The sequence below is a fragment of the Lissotriton helveticus genome, chromosome 3_2, assembly GCF_964261635.1.
Source record: "Lissotriton helveticus chromosome 3_2, aLisHel1.1, whole genome shotgun sequence".
Classification (NCBI taxonomy): Eukaryota; Metazoa; Chordata; class Amphibia; order Caudata; family Salamandridae; genus Lissotriton; species Lissotriton helveticus.
In genome coordinates, this window is record NC_136062.1 from 156,595,968 (window position 1) to 156,619,719 (window position 23,752).

Genomic DNA, 23,752 nt, shown 5'->3' on the forward strand with positions numbered 1-23,752 from the left:
CTGGGAAGGACATGGCTTTTGTAGTTTGGACTGGACTGTTCCCATGGGGCACAGGGTCAGCGCTGATTTGCATATCGCCATTGTCTAACCCAGGGTGGTGTGGAGTGGAAAAACGATGGATTTGGGCCCAGATCTTTGGACTGGGGTGAATGTGTGACATTGATCCACATTCTGTCCATCATTGTTGTGTTTGCAGGTACCGCTCTAAGTGTACTGGGGATGCTCAGACGTGAGTCCCAGGCACTCCACACCACTGGAATCAAGCTAGCCGGGCTGATGAGAGGTGTTACCTCGAAACCGGGCCGGTCCTCGGATGCTTGTTTCCGTTCTGGGAAGGACATGGCTTTTGTAGTTTGGACTGGACTGTTCCCATGGGGCACAGGGTCAGCGCTGATTTGCATATCGCCATTGTCCAACCCAGGGTGGTGTGGAGTGGAAAAACAATGGATTTGGGCCCAGATCTTTGGACTGGAGTGAATGTGTGACATTGATCCACATTCTGTCCATCATTGTTGTGTTTGCAGGTACCGCTCTAAGTGTACTGGGGATGCTCAGACGTGAGTCCCAGGCACTCCACACCACTGGAATCAAGCTAGCCGGGCTGATGAGAGGTGTTACCTCGAAACCGGGCCGGTCCTCGGATGCTTGTTTCCGTTCTGGGAAGGACATGGCTTTTGTAGTTTGGACTGGACTGTTCCCATGGGGCACAGGGTCAGCGCTGATTTGCATATCGCCATTGTCTAACCCAGGGTGGTGTGGAGTGGAAAAACGATGGATTTGGGCCCAGATCTTTGGACTGGGGTGAATGTGTGACATTGATCCACATTCTGTCCATCATTGTTGTGTTTGCAGGTACCGCTCTAAGTGTACTGGGGATGCTCAGACGTGAGTCCCAGGCACTCCACACCACTGGAATCAAGCTAGCCGGGCTGATGAGAGGTGTTACCTCGAAACCGGGCCGGTCCTCGGATGCTTGTTTCCGTTCTGGGAAGGACATGGCTTTTGTAGTTTGGACTGGACTGTTCCCATGGGGCACAGGGTCAGCGCTGATTTGCATATCGCCATTGTCTAACCCAGGGTGGTGTGGAGTGGAAAAACGATGGATTTGGGCCCAGATCTTTGGACTGGGGTGAATGTGTGACATTGATCCACATTCTGTCCATCATTGTTGTGTTTGCAGGTACCGCTCTAAGTGTACTGGGGATGCTCAGACGTGAGTCCCAGGCACTCCACACCACTGGAATCAAGCTAGCCGGGCTGATGAGAGGTGTTACCTCGAAACCGGGCCGGTCCTCGGATGCTTGTTTCCGTTCTGGGAAGGACATGGCTTTTGTAGTTTGGACTGGACTGTTCCCATGGGGCACAGGGTCAGCGCTGATTTGCATATCGCCATTGTCTAACCCAGGGTGGTGTGGAGTGGAAAAACGATGGATTTGGGCCCAGATCTTTGGACTGGGGTGAATGTGTGACATTGATCCACATTCTGTCCATCATTGTTGTGTTTGCAGGTACCGCTCTAAGTGTACTGGGGATGCTCAGACGTGAGTCCCAGGCACTCCACACCACTGGAATCAAGCTAGCCGGGCTGATGAGAGGTGTTACCTCGAAACCGGGCCGGTCCTCGGATGCTTGTTTCCGTTCTGGGAAGGACATGGCTTTTGTAGTTTGGACTGGACTGTTCCCATGGGGCACAGGGTCAGCGCTGATTTGCATATCGCCATTGTCTAACCCAGGGTGGTGTGGAGTGGAAAAACGATGGATTTGGGCCCAGATCTTTGGACTGGGGTGAATGTGTGACATTGATCCACATTCTGTCCATCATTGTTGTGTTTGCAGGTACCGCTCTAAGTGTACTGGGGATGCTCAGACGTGAGTCCCAGGCACTCCACACCACTGGAATCAAGCTAGCCGGGCTGATGAGAGGTGTTACCTCGAAACCGGGCCGGTCCTCGGATGCTTGTTTCCGTTCTGGGAAGGACATGGCTTTTGTAGTTTGGACTGGACTGTTCCCATGGGGCACAGGGTCAGCGCTGATTTGCATATCGCCATTGTCTAACCCAGGGTGGTGTGGAGTGGAAAAATGATGGATTTGGGCCCAGATCTTTGGACTGGGGTGAATGTGTGACATTGATCCACATTCTGTCCATCATTGTTGTGTTTGCAGGTACCGCTCTAAGTGTACTGGGGATGCTCAGACGTGAGTCTCAGGCACTCCACACCACTGGAATCAAGCTAGCCTGGCTGATGAGAGGTGTTACCTCGAAACCGGGCCGGTCCTCGGATGCTTGTTTCCGTTCTGGGAAGGACATGGCTTTTGTAGTTTGGACTGGACTGTTCCCATGGGGCACAGGGTCAGCGCTGATTTGCATATCGCCATTGTCTAACCCAGGGTGGTGTGGAGTGGAAAAACGATGGATTTGGGCCCAGATCTTTGGACTGGGGTGAATGTGTGACATTGATCCACATTCTGTCCATCATTGTTGTGTTTGCAGGTACCGCTCTAAGTGTACTGGGGATGCTCAGATGTGAGTCCCAGGCACTCCACACCACTGGAATCAAGCTAGCCGGGCTGATGAGAGGTGTTACCTCGAAACCGGGCCGGTCCTCGGATGCTTGTTTCCGTTCTGGGAAGGACATGGCTTTTGTAGTTTGGACTGGACTGTTCCCATGGGGCACAGGGTCAGCGCTGATTTGTATATCGCCATTGTCTAACCCAGGGTGGTGTGGAGTGGAAAAACGATGGATTTGGGCCCAGATCTTTGGACTGGGGTGAATGTGTGACATTGATCCACATTCTGTCCATCATTGTTGTGTTTGCAGGTACCGCTCTAAGTGTACTGGGGATGCTCAGACGTGAGTCCCAGGCACTCCACACCACTGGAATCAAGCTAGCCGGGCTGATGAGAGGTGTTACCTCGAAACCGGGCCGGTCCTCGGATGCTTGTTTCCGTTCTGGGAAGGACATGGCTTTTGTAGTTTGGACTGGACTGTTCCCATGGGGCACAGGGTCAGCGCTGATTTGCATATCGCCATTGTCTAACCCAGGGTGGTGTGGAGTGGAAAAACGATGGATTTGGGCCCAGATCTTTGGACTGGGGTGAATGTGTGACATTGATCCACATTCTGTCCATCATTGTTGTGTTTGCAGGTACCGCTCTAAGTGTACTGGGGATGCTCAGACGTGAGTCCCAGGCACTCCACACCACTGGAATCAAGCTAGCCGGGCTGATGAGAGGTGTTACCTCGAAACCGGGCCGGTCCTCGGATGCTTGTTTCCGTTCTGGGAAGGACATGGCTTTTGTAGTTTGGACTGGACTGTTCCCATGGGGCACAGGGTCAGCGCTGATTTGCATATCGCCATTGTCTAACCCAGGGTGGTGTGGAGTGGAAAAACGATGGATTTGGGCCCAGATCTTTGGACTGGTGTGAATGTGTGACATTGATCCACATTCTGTCCATCATTGTTGTGTTTGCAAGCAGAAGTGAGCATAGCTCGCAAAGTCCTTATGAATCATCTGGAAACAGTGGACACGAATGAATATCTTCAAGTGGAAACTGCAGACACCAGGGTTAGCAAACCTCACAAGATATACGAGATAACATTACGTATAGAGGGAGATAAGACTAGGAAAATAAGGGGACTATTTTGGGATAACCTCTCCAAGGGTTATGACATCCTTCTAGCTGAAAAAGACTGGCCACCAGAGTTTGTCAGGGAGTGCCCTCATGGCGAAGAAGTAATTATGCCTGCCTTCTCAAATCAAATTCCAATTCATAAAAAATACACACTTGCTAGAAAGTGGGCAGTGGCTCTAGCACCTGCTTTATATAAAAATCATGTAGGATGGGATGAGGATTCTCCTCCTCACAAAATCCAGTTAAAATCACAACCTACTGCACAAAGGCAGTACCCAATTAAGCAAGAAGCTAAAAAACAGGTAAATGAAATACTAGATCAGCTAGAATACCAGGGGGTGATTGAAACTTGCACCTCACAAATGAACAATCCTTTGTTTCCGGTCTCCAAACCAGACAATTCATATCGTCTATTTTTGGATTACCAACACCTTAACACATGTTGCAAAACTTTTGCAGTGCAAAACTCACACAGTGCTGCACTAATGAATAACATAGTGCGCAAAAAATACAAAACAACCTTGGACATCTCCAATGGATTCTTTTGTCAAAACATAGCACCAGAGAGCAGATATTTAACTGCATTCTCAGTAAATGGCACTCAAAAACAATTCTGTCGGTTAGCCCAGGGGTACAAGAACAGCCCGGGGGTATTCTCAGCGAGAATAACAGAATTACTTCAACTATATGATGATGAAGCATTATCTTATGTCGATGATATTTACTTAACAGATGATGACTTGGAGACTCACTTGAAAAGAGTGAACACCATAATACTTGGGTTCGCAGCAGAGGGTTACAAATTCAACTTTAAAAAGTCCAGAATTGCCCATCTGACGGTCCTATTCTTAGGATATGAGTTATCAAGTGAAGGCAAAAGCCTGGCTGACAATTTCCTAGAGAAATGTGCCATACTCCAAGCACCTAGAACACTAAAAAACTTACAGTCGGTTCTAGGCTTCCTAAATTTCGGAAGAACATACATTGCAAATTACGCAGAAAGGGTCAAACCCCTTTATGATCTAATTAAACCAGACTTTAAAAGATCCAGTTGGACTCAAATACACACAGAAATTTTGAGATCCTTACAAACAGACATGCTAATTAAAACAAAATTAGAAACACGTGATAACACACGCAATCTTGTGATTCGAGTCATCCCAGGGAGATGCGGATTCACATACCTAACCTCTAATGAGGGGGAAAAGGTACCAATTGCATTCAAATCACACTTGTACACTAAGGCTGAAATGAAATTTAGCCCAACGGAAAAAATTCTTACAGCAACACAGACAGCTATAGCAAAAGAACGAGCCCTGGCACAAGGTAAACGAATAATAATCGTGACACCAATACCAGCCCTAGAGGCGGTAACAAAGGCAAGCATTCCAAATGCTAAAGCACTCCATCCGAGATGGATACAATGGGCTAATTCTCTTGCTGCAACAGACGTGGTGTACGAATTTGATCCTTACTTAAAAACACAAGAATTTCTCCAATATGAATTTGAATGTCCTCCGCCAACCGAAATTCTGCCTCTAGACCACTACGGCTGTATAATATATACAGACGGATCAGCACAACCCGCAGTGGGGGGTAAGCAAGCTTACAGTGCTGCGTGCGCGATCGTAAAAGGCCGCTGGCACGAAGGAAAATTTAAACCAGCAATCACTAAAACACATTCTTTAGGAGATTGTACAGCTCAGCGAGCTGAACTACTGGCGTTCAAGATGGCGCTTGAAAATACCGATCGAGAATTCCCCACACTCATAGTGTGCGATTCGTATTATTGCGTTCAATCTTACAATGAATACTTGCAGATCTGGCTTCAGAATGGTTTCAAGGATGCGAAAGGTGGCACAATCAAGCATAAAATGCTCTGGGAACAAGTAGTTCTTTTACAAAAAGAACTACCAAAGACTCACGTGATACATACGCTGAGTCATCAACGTGATGGCGTTCACGTTGCAGGGAATTAATTGGCTGATGAGGCCGCGAAGGCAGCTGTGCAAACGGCTTCCGTAGCTGCCGTCACCCGGTCAAAAACAAAAATAGACAGCGAAATATTACAAGCTGTCAGCGCTTCAGAAAAGGATTCGATAGAACCACTCCCTAAAGGCTTTCCAGTAAAATACTCATACATAACTGATGCAAACAATGTTCCTTTTGCTCGAATCCCTGGAGTGGGGGATAGGGCAATTCCAAACATGGAACATAGGTTAGGACTAATAATAGCGGCACAAGAAGGGCTTGCTTCTATCCATGCTGGCGTCTCAGCCACAGTATCGTTATTAAAACAGAGATACTGGTGGCCACAAATGAGAAGACAAACAAGGAACTATGTTCTAGAATGTGAGATATGTCAAAAAATGAAAGTATCAACTGTGAGACGTCCAGCTCAGACGCCCCTTCTAATCTCGGATAAACCATTAGCCTGTGTTTACCTAGACCACTGTGGTCCCTTACAAAGGGATGGTAACTATAAATATATCCTGGTCGCAGTGGATTCATGCACGAGATTCATATGGATGTGGCCCCAGCGAACGGCTGACGCCAGAACTGTTATAAAAGATTTGCGAGTCTTTATCGGCACATACGCAATTGGCATGCTGCATTCAGACCACGGTCCTGCTTTTAGCTCTCGGGCTTATAAGGAGGCCATGGTCAGCATGGGCGTGCAATTGCGGTACTCTTGTCCATTTCACCCTGAGGGGAACGGAATTGTTGAAAGAAAAAACCGTGACATAAAGCAATCTATAACGGCAAAGGTATTAGGTTCGGGAGCTGGGTGGGTCAAACATCTAATAAGTGTCCAACGTAGTCTCAATAACTTGCCAAGAAATTCTCTGAAGGGATTCAGTGCGTACGAATTATTATTTGGAACTAGGATGATGATCTCTGACATTGATAGTCAGACTTCAGTGGTGAAAGAAAAAAGCTTTGATATCAAAGACCGTTTGGCTATTTTGCAGGACTTAAACAAAACAAGAAAAGACCTGAGCAACATAAAGTTGAAACAACAGCCAACAACCACTGAAGAACCACCACCTGTCCCAGCAAGACCTGTCTGGATTCCAAAAGTCGGGGATCTAGTCAGGGAAAAGATCGCGGTAAAGAAGGAATTTGGGCCTTCTTACAGAAAAGCAGTTCCTGTCTTGTCTGTCAACGGGACAAGATCAGTTGTACTACCGCCACTTGCTGGTAAAAAGGAGAACCGAGTTGTATCAATCGACCTGGTAAAACCACAACATGTGGCCGATAACAACAGTAGGCCAAGTGGACTCCCAATAAGTAGCAGAACACCAAGGTTTGCTACCAGTACAGAGGTCCTAACGAAGAGGCTCATCACATTCGAAACGCCTACAGAAGAACAACAAAGACTATGCAACAATGCAATAGAACTCAGACCTCTGAAAACCCAAATAAAAACATTTAGCAGAGACACACCTATCTATAATGAAGTACCAAGTGAAAATGCAAGAAACAAAAATCCTGAACCAATTGGAACAATTGACAGAACTGCATCCGGCTACTTCATAAACTTCGATGATTCCTCTGAAAGCCTCAGTGAATCAAAGACACAGCCATCATCAAAATCCTTTAAAGACAAAGCTAAGGAACTTTTGAAACAACTGAAAGAAACATATCTGATTTCTCCATGGATTGAATTTTGGGTGGGTTTTGGTGCATTTATCCTCATACTTTGGCTCATCATGGTACTTACTTTGGGACGCTTCATTGAGGGAAAATATGCCAAAAATGGACACAGCAAGTCAGAAAATCAACTTGATCCTCAAACCACACACATCTTCACACGTCGAGAAAAGAGAACTTTCTTCAGCCAACTTCACAGCCAATCCGATACCTGGTGGGGTAGCCTGGGACAACACTGACTATGAAATTTATGGTCCGGTCGAGATCCTGAAATATCCACACCAAATTAAGATCTCATTGAGTGACTTTGCAAAACCAAACTCATTTGCTGATGATTGGGACTTCGAAAGCATTAATAATATGATGTCTGACTTAGTAATGTCTGCTAAATTTACCAAACATGATTATTTGCAGGGTTCTACAAATTATGACAGTATGTATTGCTATAACCACTATGGTAACCACTTTTTACATAGATCTGCACAACCTAGAAATGTTTTAAATTATAATCAATGGGAACATTGTGCAACACCTCCAAAAGGGAGCTCAAGAACCGTTTACGACAAATATTCATATTTTTCAGGTTTTAACACAAGTAATGCTGAAACATTTTATTTTAAATTGTCAAACAAGACAGGAACCAAAACCATGATAACCAACACAAAATTGTTATATTCAGACTCATTTTTTGAACAAATGAATACTTTTGGATTTGATTATTGGGACAAAAATGTTGAATTGAAAAGTGTTTGGGGCACAAAAGAATGGCAAGTACAGGGTATAGAAGCTTTGTTTAGAGCCTGCATTATCCCAGAACAAATGATATTTTTAAATGACACTGTTCAACAGACCACCTGTCTTGGCTTAGCCAAAATCAAAGATTTAAATAAACCGTCTATTCCAAAACCAAAAATGTTTAGCAATAACTCTGATACAGATGAAGAGATAGACGTAAACCATATATTAAACCAAAACAGAACACATCCTGATTGGAAACAGTGGTTAATCTGGCCCACAGATACTAATAACTGTCAAGACAGATTCCTGAACAAAACACAGGGTTTCAAAATGAACAGGCCAGACCCTAGATATCCTCAAAGACATCACCCAGGGATAATAACCACCTACAGTGTGGGCAAATTATGCCTTCAATGGCTACAAACTTCCACACTGGCAGAAATTAAGCAACACCTAACTTTACTTACTGATGGTGCTGACTTGCGTGATTTCACTTTGGGACCACGCAAACAGCGTCAAAAGCGTTTCATAGCAGCCTCTGTATATGCAGCATACAATGAGGCCTGGAAGGTTACTCAAATTGAAACAGCAGAGAGAATACGGGAAATTGACCGTATTAATTTGGAAAAATCACTTTCTGTAGTGGACAATGGGTTAATGACTCTGTCCTCCAGAATTTTTTCTTTGGACAGCATTGTGTCGTCAGCAATCGATATATTATCGCAAGACTTACTGTTATTACAACATGGTCAGTCACAATTGCGTTCTATTGTACAGCTTGGCTGGACGTTACAAAATCTGCGTTCAGGCTATGTGCCTTGGCGTTTAATCAACACAACGTCACTATTCCAAATCTTTAACCTTACTGATAGACAAATCGGTATGGCGCAAAAGGGTGCTGATTATACAATCTTGAGCATTGAAAAACTAGAAAGATTACCAATGACAATGTCAGAACGACCTGTCAGTGAATGGATAATACACGGAATCATAAATATTCCAATCTCAACCTTCAGGTTTCAATACTGCCAAAAATATATACAGGCTGGCATGTACGAGAAATTGGGAAAGGGGTACCTTAAAACAACATGGAACCTGCCCTATTCACATGCATGTGTCAGTAATAAAGGACAGAAAGTGTTTCTTAGTGGCAACAATTGTGCGATGTCACTGAGTGGCACACTTCTGTGTAACGGAATTAGTTTGCATGGAGCCTGTGAAGGGAATTCATACAACCTTTCATGTCACCAGCAAGGCGCACCTGCAACTGAAATAGAACCATTCTTTCAAAGACTCTATAATGGGAGTTACATTCTTATTGTAGACCGCAGATGTTGTAGTCTTATGCCCGGGACTCCTTATCTAGTAACTACTACTGCGAAGGTCAAGTGCTGTGGATGCACATTGTTCCCCAGCTCCTTCCCAGACAGGGAGGCAAGAGCATGGCCCGATTTGAAAATTACTTCTATTCGAATAGATACTTTAAGCAGAATGAAAACAGTCCTTCTTCAGACGCCTACCAGGCTCTCGTCATCAAAAGAAACGTATGATCTACAAGTCGCAAGGACGACTGCAGAGATACATACATTATTATCAACTAATTCCCCCGTACATTTCGCGGAAATCCTGAATGAAATCTTAAATATTTCTGATACCAATGGGGTCTCAAAGGTATTTAAGACAGTATTTTCGATGGCATTAACACCATTCAAAGCCATACTGGGTATTTTTCCAGATTTCGTCCATTCGATTTTTGGCGGACTTCCCCTGATCTTGGGACTAATTGCAGGAATCCTATTCTTAGTCCTTATTTTTCGTTATGGCAACCCATGTCACAGACAAAACTCTTGCGACAAGGGAAGAAACAATCCTAGCCATTGGATACCGGGACCGGATATCAAAAATCCTGGGACTCTCCCGGCTTAGAGACCTGAACATGACTTGGTTTCTATCATTTCGACCAATGTGGCAAAGATGTGTTTTACCTGTATTGAGGTGTCTGCTATGCGGAGAAGAATGCGTGTTAGACACCTGTCTGACGCTACAATCGGATGCGCCGATGGATGCAGAAACATTGTTGAGCCCGATCAAGGTTCATGCTTTGTGCTGCCCTCAAAGGCTACCAATCCTGATGACGGCATTCGTGGAAGCTTCACCACTGCGATTGATGGGTAGTGAAGTTCAAGATGAAAGCAGCATCGAACAGGTACGACCTTCTGTCAGTAATGCAAATCAGAATGTCAATGGAGACAATCATGCGCAAGAATGCATGATTACACCTATTTCCGAGTTAGTGGAACTTTCCCAGGAAGCTGTTGACAGTTTTTTCGAAAGCCTAAATGATATGATGTTCTCACCCGAACAGAAATAGAGACTTTTGAGCAAGCTCGCACACGGCGTTCCCTGAATTCGGCCTTCAACTTTAAAAATAAAGTCACATGAACATTTTCGCTCCAGTTCACGGACAGCAGTTTTTTCAGCAGCCCCAAATATTTTTGCATATTTTTCGGAACACTATCTTCTGCTTAAAGTAGGAACTATTCTTAGAGAACTAAGGTTTCTACATTTTAGATAGCTTATAGACATTAGCTGCCCGCTGGCATGTTCATAAAGATATTTTATTCTGTGATGGAATGGTCTCGAAACTTTTTTCTGTCAGAAACCATTTCATGTGTAATTCTCATATACCAAATAAGCAATAATGTATACAAATGCGATTACTTTGGCATTTTTTCTGCAGCTTGAGTGCATACCATATATATATGTCTGCAATTTTTTTCAGTATATTTGAAAATTTCAAAATGCATTTATGTATTTTGGGGTGGTAAGGTATACACACTACTCTATAGTATGTTGTACTATGTTATACTATGCCTAGATTAGTAAATATGTCCATAGTTAGCGTGGAGTGGGTGTCATGTATTCCTATCGGTTCTGAATCGATCCCCCTATTCCTGACCCTATTCTAGTTAAACAAACCAACAAGTTAACTAGCAGTCAGCCCATGAGGCAGAAAACCCCCATGATGCAGATACCGTTATCTGACGCAGTCACACTACGGCACAGGAACGTGTTATCTGATTAGGTCATAACGCTTGCGATCTAATTAGACAAGCGATATTCCTCCAGCCCCTGATAAGGCATACGGAGTTCTCATAACAAATCAAACCTATGACAACCTGGGCAAAACCCTGCGGCCATTGTTTTGATTTCACTGAGAACTTTAGTAAAAGAATGTGCTAACGAGCAAGTCGTATGACATCTTTATTGACGTATCTATGTCCATCCTTACGTCAATCTCGGCACCTTAAATGTATAAATATTACCGATCTTGCCATATGCAAACACACGCGTGGTGACGAGACGAAGCAGCCATCCTTGCCGAAGCCGAGAGCAGAGCAGACCCCGCTGGCAGCAGCCCCGCCTTTCTGACACGCTGAGAGACGCGCTGCTTTCTCCTGCCGAGAATCCAGCACCGGCGTTTCCGGGTAGCCCTCGCAGGCAGCCTGGAATATCGAGACCAGAGAGAGAGATACCATTCCTCATTCATCCTAACTTCCAGGTACAGAACTGAATAACCCCTCACAGAGAATTCTTTAGTTATTCACTTGGCAAAAACAAACTTAACTTAAACTGTAACTTTCTATTCCCGCCCACGTATTAGATTTAGGTCAGGTACACGGGGTAGGCGTATCTAGAAACACCAGTTGAGTACGTTTAGTCAAATGTATATGTGTATGTAATATATTTTATTCATTTTAAAACATCATATGGCTTAGAAACCATATCAATGTTTTTACAGTATTATTTTATACTATTGCTTTTAATGTATGCACTTTACTTAACTATAAGTATTGCAATAATATCGATCCATTTCTCTTGTATGAGAAAAGAGACTGATCAATAAATAACACCTTTTTATTGAACACGCCCGTCTCTTCCTTTTCTCTACATTCTGATGAGACTAAGAATGCACGTACTGACTGAGTAAAATAATTTGCCTTTTGTTCACACGACTCTCGAGATTGACTCTTGATTAGGGGAGAGCAAAGTTGTCATGTTCTATGGTTGTCAGAAACTAAATCCCTTCTTGTCTAATCAGGGAAGTTAAGTCTTCCTTGAACATTCGAGAAAGTTTCTAGCGAACTCTGAGCTATGCTGGCAAACCCAAAACTTTAAGTCTAGTATCGACAGTAGTAGACCTAGTTAACGTCTGGCCTAGGCCTTTACTGCTGTAGGTATTATTCCAATGCGCAGAGCCTATTGGGAAGATAGGAACTACACTACAGTTTTGCTTTTTATATTGCGTGCTTTCTGCACTGATTTTGCATGGTATATAGACAGTGTACGTTCAGTGTATATGAGGTCCAAATACATTTTTGCAAATCAAACTTATTGTAATACATCATACAATACTTCTTCAGTGAGTCATTTGTCTTGTGCACTCGCTCTTTCCTTCCCATGTAAACTTTTTTCTGTGAAAAAGGCCCTCTGAACATTGGCACCGGCGATGGGCAAAACCAAAAAGCCAGTACACAATTTGTTAACTCGGGCCACTGACTTAGCTTTCCATGCCAATACTGGTTCACTTGAAGATTGCGATTCTCTGGGCACGTTCTGCAACATTTGCATTGAACTGGGCGCTTATGCCCTCAAAGTTATTGAAGCAGTCAATAATGAAGCCGCACTTTTGAAACTACATAGAATATTCCCCTTTACGGTAGGGATCTAGAACTTGTACAGAGTACCACAGTGAGGTTTCATTGACTTCAAATTTCATGGTTGGTGAAGGGACATTTCTATGCATCATTGTACGCCATTTCTCATACATTGTAAAATAAAAGTTCCTGGATTGCTCTTCAATATTGCTTTGCTTACCAAGTGGCAAGCACTCTAACATGGAAAACGTTGCAGTGCAAAGTCAATAAAGGTGTCGCCCAGCCTACCCTCAAGGAGATATTTCAGATCTACACCAATTATGCTGAACACTTGGCAGACAAGGGCGTTTTCAGGCTCTGGTTTTTTTTATTATGTCCACTACGGCAGTTATTTTTCCTATAAAAATCTTAGAATGCAGTAGAGTGTACTTTTTTCACATCACTATCAATATGCGACCAAAGATCCTTACATTTCATGCCTTTGGCATCGTCACTCAGCAAACATTCTGTAAACTGTTGCCTCATTGATAATATAGCAGTCACAGCCCCTAGAACCATCAGCTAAGTGACACAGTTGGGATGACTCTTTCTTTGACCCCACACAAAGCACCAAATGAGAAATGTTTGCATTTTAGTTCCAGCGCATGACAAAAGAGTGCACCAGAATGAACTAACAAGTCAATTCTTCATTAACTCTGAAAGTTGTAAAAATGCTTTCAGCATACCATCTAATGAGTCGCAAGGATCTCTTACTGGAAAGCACTTCAGCTCAGGTATCATTTTGACAGGTCATCACACAACTTTTTCATAGACGAAGCTGAATCACTGCAAATACAAATAATATCACTCCAATCTTTGTTGAACTGTGAAAGAACCTTTTTGCAGCAGCATTCTAAGCAACACTGCGTTCCATGTTTTCCCAAAGTCTAGTGTCAGGCTTTCACCACTATCCCAAATGCTTGGTGATAGCACTCTTTTCACATATATTTGTCACTATACCTTGCACTGAATGTTTAAAGCCTGAGGTGTTGGCAATTCACCTACTACAAATAGTGACTCCCTAGAAACTGGGGCTGATGTATCAAGGTTTTTTACCCATTCTCTATGGGTAATGTGGTGCCACATATTGGGAAAGATTCCAATGAAAGCAGCATTTTTACCTATCAGTGAAATAATCAAACGCAGCCAAAATATCAAATATGATTTTTATATTTCCTGATTCTCTACAGTTTATAAAATAATTAAACAAGACCTTTCCTGTGTGTATGTAATCTTTTCTGTGTGTATGTAAGGCGCTCTGATGCCCACAGGTCAAGCTAGCGCTATATAAAACTTTAAACAAAGAAGAAAAAAAGACCTAAAACATGCTTCTAAATCGTGCATCTTTAGACCAAAGACCACAAAACAAAAAAAAAGCAAAAGGAAGTAGAAACAATTTTTTAGTAGCATCCAAAAACAACAAAACTCAAGCAGAATAATGTTAGCCCAGTCTTTCTTACTTCTTGCTTGTATAACAAAGTTACATTGTATTGGTTGGTCCCTTCGGGAAGAAAAAAATGACTCTTTCACTCTCCTTTTTCTTTCTTTGAATGGCATTTAGTTTGTGGTTGTGCATGTGTTTTTTCAGTGTTTACATGTTAATACTGCTGAAGGCTATTTCCCTTTCAGTGGGGTTTTAACAGTTATTATAGGTTTAAACCTAAAACCGGACAGCCTGCCCATAATGGGCCCAATGGATTAAACACCACAAGGCAATAGGAGCAAATAGGAGACATAGGGCACTAATTACGACAACTAATGTGGGAATAGAAACAGTAATGGTTCCAAAAGCACGTGAGACAAATGTAATAAATAGAAAGGCAGACTAAACACCGGGTACAGGACATCACCATTGCTAAACGCAACGGATATACTATTAAATGGTCCGGAGTGGATCCTCTTGCATTTACTAAGACACTCCTAACCCACTGTGAATCTGAATTTGCAGTCTGCCTCGATGAGACCCCTGCAGACTCTGACATCCTTAATTCCTTTTTTAAGTATAGCATCGGTGATAAAGAGGAATTTATTAGTAGAAGGCAAACAAAAACATCATTAAGAGGTGCTGGTTCGATACCAAAGCCCATGCAGCTCTAAAACAAAATGCCTTACATAAACCTGCCAGAGACCAGATAGAAATCAAGATGGCTAGAAAGGCATATAGAATTTCATTGAAAGAACGCAAGGAGGCCATTAGATCAGAAGCATGGTGGGCCCTCCAAATAGCATCTGAACTAAAATATAAGTGGGTGACCCACTTTTCCAAGTTATACAGTGATAGTGATAATGATACTTGTCATCATGATTTGGGAACTCTGCCCTGGAATTTCCACCAATCGATTGACATCGATTTTACTGTGGAGGAGGTTATAGTTGCAATTAACAGAAGCGCGGGAGGGAAAGCCCCGATAGTGTCCCTTTGGACTTATACAAATCTAATCCTCTCCTTTGGGGACCACTTCTAATGTCTGCTTTAAAAGCCTGCAATAAGCAGGGCCTTTTTCCTACCTGATAAGGGTCCATTCTTGTACCCATTTTTTAAAAAGGAGACCCTAATGATCCAGTGAGATTTGGACGTCAATTGTCTCTGACGCTTGGGATGTTCTGTTCCTCACAGAGTCATGGATCAGGGACACTTCCAACCCTGATATCCATCAGCCTACTCCTCCGGGTTACGTTTTGAAGGGTATCAATCGAGAAGGGGGCAAAATAGGTGGGGGCCTAGCCATTATCTTAAAATCACACCTCAATTTGACCATTAGTAAACTCACAAATATTGGGATGATTGAAGCTATGTATTTTACTATTGCTGATGCAGCGGCTGTAATCCTTACGGGTATCCTAGTTTATAGTCCTCCTCCTGCATCGACCCTTTCACTAACTGCATTAATTCACCTGACGGCAGATCTCTCCCTTAAACACCCACATTTTATAGTACTTGGAGATTTTAACCTTCACGTGGACAATCTACTCTGTACTCAGGCCACTCATTTGTTAGACACCATGCTGGGCTTGAATTTGCTCCAATTAGTTAAGGGTCCAACCCACAAAGCTGGGCATACACTCGACCTAATTTTTTCTAACTTCTCGAATATTAAGGTCTATCCATCTCTCCCTCTTACCTGGTCTGATCACCATCTCGTTCCTTTTGACCTAGATTTGCTCTCTGGACCTAGACCTGTTGTTCTAGGCATAGAGATGGGGAGAAAGTGGCATAAAGTTACCTGTATGGCTTTGGATCCCCTACTTTGCTACCAGCCGGACCCCCTGTCTAGTGACATTGATGAAAGTGTGTCCAAACTTAATTCCGCTTTGCTCCTTGCCATTGACTCAATTACCCCTCTACAACCTATTACTTCCGCTAGAACCCGACCCTCTGCCCCATGGTTCTCTCCTGCCCTTCGTAAGGAAAAAAGCCGCTGCAAAATATTGGAACGTAAATGGCGACAAAATTATGACCTGGAGTCTAAAACGAATTATAAGACCGCTCTAAAAAAGTTCCTTAAACTAAAACGAGTTACTATGAGAGACTTTTTCTCTCTACAAATCACTAATGCTAAGAACTCTTCAAAAACCCTCTTTAGCATTGTTAAGGACTTTGTCAACCCTCCTGCCAGGGCCTCTCAGAACTCCTCTAGCCAGGCACTATGCAATGGCTTGTCTGACTACTTCCAAGAGAAAATCGATAATATCAGATCCTCGTTCCCTACTGATCGGATTCCTCCGGCTCCCTTGGTCAGAGACCCGGAGATTGCATCTTTGCAGTCTTTTAATGAACTGTCTACTGAGACCGCATTAAGGTTGTTTACTCAGTGCAAATCTGGTTCCCCTTCTGACCCAGTCCCTGCCAAGGTCATGGGTGACCTGGCCCCTGTATTGGTTAGACCTTTTCTTTCTATCTGGAATGCCTCCCTTTATCATGGCAAATTTCCTACTGCTTGGAAGGAGGCTTTGCTGGTCCCCATTCTGAAAAAGTCGGACGCTGATCCAGCTAAATTCAGTAACTATCGCCCCATTTCCCTCCTCCCCAAACCTGCAAAAATTCTGGAAAAGGGCGTGCACCTACAATTGACAGAATATCTAGAAAGTAATCTTTTATTCCACGATTCCCAATCCGGATTTAGAACGGGTTTCAGCACAGAGACTGCCCTCTTGGAGGTGTCTGAGACGATCCGTGAGTGTGCGGATAGGGGCGAGGAGGCCATGTTGGTCCTCCTCGACCTATCCGCCACTTTTGACACGGTTTCACACAAGATTCTTCTAGATCGTCTGAGGCTTGCTGGAATTGGTGGCACTGTACTGTCCTGGATCGAGTCCTTCCTTACAGGAAGATCTCAGAAGGTGGTTCTCAGGCCTTTTAAATCAGAGGGTAAACCCCTTCTTTGTGGCGTCCCGCAGGGCTCTGCCCTGAGCCCTCTGTTTTTTAATGTTTATCTCGCACCTCTGGCTAGAGTGGTGGAGGCCTGTGGGATCAGAGTGATCTCATACGCTGATGATACTCAGCTGGTGTTTTCTTTTAGAGATCACTCTGATTCCACCTTTGCCAACTTCCGCCATTGTCTGGACAATATTTGCGCTTGGATGACCACCAACCACCTAAGGCTTAACACCGATAAGACAGAGGTCTTGTTTTTTAACCAGAAAACTGCACTGTCTCCTAGTCTGTGGTGGCCCACAGGGCTTAACCCCCGCCCACTCCTGTCCAATCAGTACGCAACCTTGGCTTCATGTTTGATGATGCCCTCTCCTGTAAAGCCCAGGTCGGCAAGGTTACATCGGCCTGTTTTGCGAAACTCCGTATGATTAAAAAGATCTTCCCATACCTCCCCCGAGACGCCCGCAGAACCATCACTCAGGCCCTCATTACATCACACCTGGATTACGCCAACAGCTTGTACGCCGGTGCCCCTCAATATCTGATTGAACGTATGCAGATTGTACAGAATGCGGCGGCAAGACTGATTGGCAATATCCCTTATCGACAGTCGGTTGCGCCCTACTGCAAGAAATTACATTGGCTTCCCATTGCATGCCGTATCCAATTCAAGATTCTTACCCTCGCCTTTCGTGCTCTCAATGGTCTCGGTCCAGGATACTTGAAAAAGCGAGTGGTGGTATCCCAATCAGTCAGATCGCTGAGATCTAACAGTTTACGCCTTCTGATTGTGCCACGCTTCCGACTCTCCAGAATGGGCGGCAGAGGGTTTGGCGTAACGACCGCCAAACTCTGGAACAGCCTCCCACTTGATCTTGGGTTCAGCCCGTCTGAATCCCTTTTTCGTAGTAAATTAAAAACGTGGCTGTTCTCTAGGTTTTGAACTCAGTCCTGAACTTAGCCCTGTTCCTTCTCCCTACTTCTGAGCCTTCTGTCCTAGCGCCGGGACACCCCTTCGGGGGTAGCCGTGCGCTCTATAAGCTACTTAATAAAATAAATAAATATGCTGAAGACCAATTTCACTTCTGTACTCATTTGTGAAAGTGGCTGGGTGAATTATTTTAAATAGATTGCAGACATGGGCTGAGGATATGGGTGTAATTACAGAACTGCAATACAAATTCAGACAAGCATTAGACACTACTGTACAAAATGTTTGTTTTTAATCTGGGGCAAATCTGGGGCAAATGCATACAAGCTAAATGTGGAAACCTTTTCCTGGCATTCCTGAGTTTGGAATTTGATTGCGTTAGCCACCATAAATGTTGGCATATTCTCGAGGGGTATGGGTGTGGAAACCCAACTTGTCCATTTTTTTTTAGGCAATTGTATCAAGATGCACAGGTCAGGGTCCAATATGGAAGCGCAGGCGAAGGCAATGACAAATTCCATGTTAGGAAGGGGGTAAGGCAGGGGTGTGTGCTAGCTCCTTTTCTTTTCACCCTATACATAAATGGCTTACGCACAGTATTATCTAGGGAATGTCAGGACTCCACTCAAATCGCTAATCGTCCAATCGCAGTGTTACTATATGCGGATGATGCCATCCTATTATCCCACACAAAAATAGGACTGCATAGAGTTGTCTCTAGCTTTGTAACCTTTATGTCAAACTTAAAACCTAGAGGTAAACATTAGTGAAGCATATGTTATGAAATGTGGCAAGAATAGTGTAAAATGTCGATATATTTTTATCACCAACAAAAAGCTTGAATTTGTCAGCTACTTTTCATACCTGGGAATTGTCTTTGAAAAAAGGGGCTCTTGGGTAACATCGAGAAAACTGTTATTCGCAAAAGCAACGGCAGCTCTGGTGAATTTCGCTAGAGAATTGGGAAAATGACCTATTGTTGATTTGATAAAAATGTATAAAGCTAAATGATTCACAAAAGCCATTTATTGAGCCGGACTTAGGGGCTATGCAGATGTACGACCACTACAGTCAGTTGAGAATGTCTTTTTAAGGTATATTTTAACAGACCCTAACAGCACGGCTACACATATTAGCCATACAGAACTTGTAATGGCATGTTTAACAGACTTAATCAAAATACAGCCGGTTTTATTAAGGCACAAGATTTGGTCTAGTACCTCCACTGGTTTTAATCGTGATGTGATAAATGACTGCTGCAAACTACAAGAGGTGTCTCACATCCCTTGGTTAATTATATTAAAAACTTTGTGGCTGATTTGGGATGCCCAGAATATTTCTCTAATCCGGCTAGCATTACAACAATCTCAAGGAAAGCCTGGCTTAAAGATTGCTTGCATGGATTTTCTGGAGACTAATGGACTCTCCCATGAAGTAATCAAACCATCTGTCAGAGAGAATCAAATATTACTCTTACGACCAGGGACACAACCTTTTCTAGCAAGTGTGAAGGGGAGCTATGGTAGGATGTTGCTCAGCCGCTTCGGTTTAGCCAATTTTTATAGAAAGATTTTGTTCCCAAACATAAATGACCGGTCCCAATTTTTATGCCCCTCACCATGTGACGACCTATCTACTCAGTCAAATATACATATCTTGTTTTTTTGTAAATTTTACACTTTATTACGGAAAAGATGGATTTTGCCTATTTTAAAGGAAATAGGCTTGAGACAATGTTGTCCTACCTTGTTCAAATTATAACTTTTAGATAAAGATTTTTTTTTGGGTAATTTAACTAAATATATGAAGGTGTGATTAGAAGCGGAAAATCAATGTTATCTCCCTTTGTTTAATTGTTACATGATTGTACTCTAAAATTTACAAACGGATGTTAAGACATGATGCTTTCGTTTCATCTACATGATTGCCTTTTCAAAATCAGTAAGTCAAGGGACATGTAAGATATGAAGCTCATTTTTATCTATTGTGCTTTTAGGATTTATTTGTTTAAATTGAATAAAGCTTATTTTAAATTAGAATCTGAATTTGAACCAGCCCATTTATATTATTTAGTCTTAGATCACAGACACTTGAACACTGCTACATGCGCATTTGATTAGCGTGGCACTAATGAACAATATAGTGTGCAAGAAATACAAAACCACATTTAACATTTTAAATGGGTTTTTCTGCCAAAACATAGTGCCTGAAAGCAGGTACTGGACTGCATTCAGATCTTTTGGTTCCCAATAGGCAAATAGCCTCGAGGTGTTTTCAGCTCGGGTAACAGAACCTTTACAAGATTTTGACAACCAAGCATTGTCCTGTGTCGATGACATATACCTGACTGATGATGACTTAACAACACACTTGAGCAGAGTAGACCACATCATTTTGTGATTTGCTCACATGGGTTACAAATGTAATTCAAGAAAATAAAAGATTGCTCATCTCAGTGTTCTGTTCTTGGGATCCGAGCTGTCAAGTGAAGGTAGAAAAAAATGCCTGGCGACACATTTAAAACACGCCAATGATTACTGGGTTTTCTACATCTTGGCAGACCCTATATACCAGATTATGTTATACTGTTTTACGACTTGATTCATCAAGACTTTTCAAGTACACATTAGACATCTGAACATGCACAGATTTTATGTTCGGTGCAAGCTGACATGTTAGCTTCAAAAAACATACACGTGTCAACACCACAAATTTGGTGATCCATATAGTTGCAGGTACATCAAGATACACATATGTCACATTGAATGAAGGAGACTCTGTACCAATTGCATATAAATCACATTTATAGACCTGTGCAGAAATGCGTTTTTCATCGACAGAAAAGATCTTGACGGTGGTACAGATAGTTGTAGTAAAAGAAAGATCATTGGCTCAGAGAAAATGGATAATTGTCATTACCCCCATTCCTTCCTTAGAGGCAGTCACAAAGGCTAGCGTTCCAAACATGAATGCTTTACATCCAAGATGGATACAATGGGTTAACATATTTGACTCTACACTCCAACCTCAAGCACTTACGAGCATGAATTTCCTCTGCTTAATGAAATAATGCCTTTGGATCAGACTGATATTCTAATCTACACTGATGATGCTTCCTTGCCTGCAGTAGGGACAAAACACCAATATTCTTCTACTTACACAATGGTAATGGGTAAAATGAGGGGTGTAGAATTCCGGCCTCATAGAACATACACACAGTCACTTGGTGATTGCACTGCACAGCTGGCTGAACTGAAAATTCTAATACTGGCACTAGAGAATACGGATTCTGAATTCCACACACTTAGGGGCACATGCATCAAGATATGCTTTTGTGAGTCCTTCATTGCGATTAATAAGGAATCAAAATTAAGAACTCACAAAAGCCTATGCATGTAGGAATCGCTATGAACAGTAACAAAAAAGAAAATTCCTTTCTGTGTTATTCAATATTAAATGTCCCACGGCCTTTTCACATAGAGGATCTATCTATATAGCTAGATATCTTGTTACTAACAAGAGAGAGGACATGCTATCGAGGAGAAACGGGCGTAAAGGAGACTAACGGAATATTTAAGGCAGAATCGGATCGAACCGAGGGAGGACATTCAAAAATCCCCGCGAACGATATGTAGCAGAAGGTTCAGGCCCAACCGAGGTATCATCTAAAAAAAACCTTAACGGCACCTAAGAGCCCACATCTATATAAAACTCTGCGTAGAATAAAAGACGTATGCATGAGAAAGGTATAAGGAACAACAAGATCCTCTATGTGAAAAGGCCGTGGGACATTTGTATGAATAGTCTCCACGAAGAGGACCAAGAATATATTTATCCAAAAGGTCCAGTACTCCAAGATAGACATCCACGAACAGGCAATTAAAAATGAAGAAACCTTGTTTTTAAAATAAAGCACTGTCCTGAGGAAGGTGTTTACAAGAGCTAGAACAAAGCACCGAAACCCGTCGACTAAAGGACTTTACTTGTTTTTATATCATTTTGATTGTAATAATTGTATTTATTTGACTGTGATTCATGCCAAAACATTTTTACACTATATGAAGTGTTGACTCAGAGTCTCGAATTGTAATGAAATGTTATAGGAAATGTAGAAAATTGACCTGAGTATCTGAATGTAATATGTTTTTGCTATATGTGTAATAAGGAATTTTTATCAACACAACTTTTTATAAAGAATACAATTTGAAAGAAATAAGTAATTTCAGTGTCTTGTAACAATAATTATCTGTGTCACTACAAAGTATGAATAGCTAGCACCTGTGTGTAGGCCGATAGGTCACTGCGAAGTTGAATAACACAGAAAGGAATTTTCATTTTTGTTACTGTTAATACCCAGTCCTTTCTAGTTTTCTGGGAAACTCTTTTTGAAGGAATCGCTATGAAAATAGCGGTTCCTAAACATTCCTTAATTGCGACTCGCAAAGTGCGAGTCGCAATTAAGGAATGGATTCCCATTCATTCCAATGGGCCTGTAGGAATGAAGGGGAAATTGCATGCGCAATTTGCGAGTACCAATAGGTACTTGCCATTTGCGCATGCTGTTCCAAGCGTGCACGGATGACAAAAGGACACCCTGTTGCACCCCTGAAATTGTGGTGTGCACCCATGTTGTGCACATACATGCCCCAAGGCCATGTGTGTGTAACCTGAAACTGAAAAATGCACTGTAGTGCATTTTCAAAGTTTCCGCTAAATACCATCAGGTTGCAATAACCTGTATTTAGCGGTCCATAATAGTGAAATCGCTATTGTAAATGCATTCGCAAGTTGCGATTTTTGCATTTGGGATTGAGGCATCCCAAATGCTAAAATTGCGGTCGCAAAGGGGCAGATTCTGCAAATCTGCCCCTTTGCGACAGCAATTTAGCTTGATGCATGTGCCAGTATGAGTGTGATTGTGATAATTGTATCCAGTCTTACAATCAGTACTTACACTGCTGCAACCAGAATGCTCAAGCATAAGATGCTTTAAGGACAAGTGGCCAAGCTTAAAGCTAGCTTGCCACAGACTCATGTCGTTCACACACTGAGCCACCAACATGTAGGGATACACACTGCACGGAATTCAATTGTGGACCAAGCCACAAAAGCAACAGTGTAAACTGTTGCAGTCACTGCAATTACTCGTTCCAGTACGAGAATAGATGGAGACATCATGATGGCTGTCATGGCTGAGCACAACGGCACCCAGTTAACGAAAGGTTTTCCACTAAAATACTCCTACCAGCTAAGCATGCAAAATATTCCATTTGCTCTATTCCCGGAGTGGGGGTTAAAGTAATATCTAAATCAGATCCCAGGTTAGGACAGATCTTAGCAGCAAATAAGGGTCTATTATATGCTCATGCTGGGGTGTGGGCTACAATTTCATTATTGCAGCAATGCTACTGGTGGCCAGATCTTTACAAACAGAATAAAGACTATGGGCCAGATGTAGGAAGCCTAATACCGGTCGGTGACGGACAAAATTACAGAATTTTGCATTTTAGATGTAGGGACCTAATTTAAGGATTCGGTAATTTACCGAATCGGTAATTTAAGGAATCGGTAAATTACCAAATTCTTAAATACCGATTCGGTAAATTACCGAATCCCTAATGTTGGAAGCACTCAAGTGAGTGTTTTTCACTTGTAAGGATTCGTTATTTACCACCAACTACAAGTTAGTGGTAAATAACGAAAACCATTAAAAAAACAATT

The 23,752-nt window shown here is 42.7% G+C and overlaps 1 protein-coding gene across 2 annotated transcripts in view; it reads right to left on the reverse strand.

Moving 5' to 3' along the window:
- PSTPIP1 (proline-serine-threonine phosphatase interacting protein 1) overlaps window positions 1-23,752 on the reverse strand; it is a 643,783-nt gene that overhangs the window by 581,843 nt on the left and 38,188 nt on the right. The window lies entirely within an intron of this gene.